Genomic DNA, 1,680 nt, shown 5'->3' with positions numbered 1-1,680 from the left:
CAAAAGAAAATGTGTAATTATTGCCAAAGTTGTGCTAATGTTTAAAAGAAACCTGGCTGTCAAAATGTGACGACTCGACTGTTTCAGTGCAAGACCTGGTCAAACCAGAAAGACACCAATCAACACAAGCCTGTTTGAGGCAGGCCTAAAAACCAAAGTAGGTCAATCTACTTATTAGCCATTAGGTGTGGCTTGTTGAGAATCAAGTCAATATCATCCGATGTAAAACAGCTGAACTATAAAAGCTAAATAAATATGCTTAATCTGGTTCCAAAAACTGTTCTTCCCCTCTATTGTTTTTTTTCTTTAACAAATCTCCTTTTATCTCGTCTTTCATATACAGTATTTGGGAGAATTAACAGAGTGAAATTACAGCTGGCAATTTCAAAATAAAACCCTCTTATTTATGCATCTGCTGAAAGTTTTTCCTGTAAATATCCAGATCCAGGGCTGTTAGGACAAACTGTTGGTCACTCTTCCTCTTCTTCTCGCCTCCTAACGGTGCTTCTTTAAATAAATCTAACCTGCTTTGACCCTCTAACTGAATTACTCTCCTCTCTGAGATTTAAAGTCTCAGCAGAATCTTCGAGCCCAGGAGGAAACGTCTTTCCAGACCTTGAGTCTTTCACATAATCTGTTTTTTTCTGCCTTTGCTTAGGTCAAACGTCATGCTTTTATTCTGAAAGTATAATCCATTTAGTTTTACTTTACTGCGATTTCACATGTTTATTTTTTTTTTACGTGTACCAATTTTAAATTAAAGGTCTGATTAGTACTGATGAAAAAAATAGTCCTCTGGTAAGATTTATTGCTTCTCCCTTGATGATTTATTGATTGTGCAATTACAATTAGTTTGAGGATAGAAATCACTTAAACCAAAAAATAAAACAATCAAGTGGGATCAATGCTAATTTTATACATTAACATGTATTTCCTCAGAAGCTACATGTGATGGTGTTTAAGTGTATTTTGTTTGTGAAATGGAACACATGACCTGATGTTTTCCACTCGATTCCCTCTGAGTCTGGCCTGATAGCTGCATGTTGTCGGTGTCCAGCTCCTACTTTAGCTTTGAAGTCCAATCCATCTCATCTGAGAGGACTAGATGTGATTGACAACAAGCTGCAGGCCTCAGCAGCTCAGCTTTCTTATCAGGATGAGAGCCATCGCTAAGGGCCAAGCACTCTGAGGTCAGGAGTCCTGCTCTTTGATTTTAAACGTCCTGAACTAAACCCGCTTCAGAACGAGGATTTGACCACAGATGGCGTCAACAGTCAAGACTCTTTTAATTTTTTTTCTTGTAAGCCTTTATTTGCATGTTCATTTGTTTCTCTACTTTCAAATAACAGCAATTTTGCTTCACAAACCCAAACTCTTGGTTGTTTTTCCATTTTTCTATAAATTAGTCAATCCATTCCTCCACAGAACTGCTCTTCCTTTCCTGTAGCACCCCACAGTGGAATGTGGGAGAACTGCAGTTCAAATTAAAAAAGAACTTTAGGGCTGATGTTAGGGTGGGGTCATTTAAGATAGATGACCCCACCCTTACATTGACGTGTTCTTCCTACCATGACAAAGGTGGATAAAGGTGGAAAGATTTCATGTAATCCATGGACACCAGTGAAGATCACAAATCATTGAAGAAAAAAGGTTCAGAGCACTGTCTAGTGGGTCTAGATG

The 1,680-nt window shown here is 38.1% G+C and overlaps 1 protein-coding gene across 2 annotated transcripts in view; it reads right to left on the bottom strand.

The window, feature by feature from the left end:
• Positions 1-1,680, bottom strand: part of LOC105357177 — a 302,080-nt gene that overhangs the window by 208,537 nt on the left and 91,863 nt on the right. The gene's annotated exons all lie outside the window — the stretch shown is intronic.

The sequence above is a fragment of the Oryzias latipes genome, chromosome 24 (genome assembly GCF_002234675.1).
Source record: "Oryzias latipes chromosome 24, ASM223467v1".
NCBI lineage: Eukaryota > Metazoa > Chordata > Actinopteri > Beloniformes > Adrianichthyidae > Oryzias > Oryzias latipes.
This window is presented reverse-complemented; position numbering and strand designations above follow the sequence as displayed.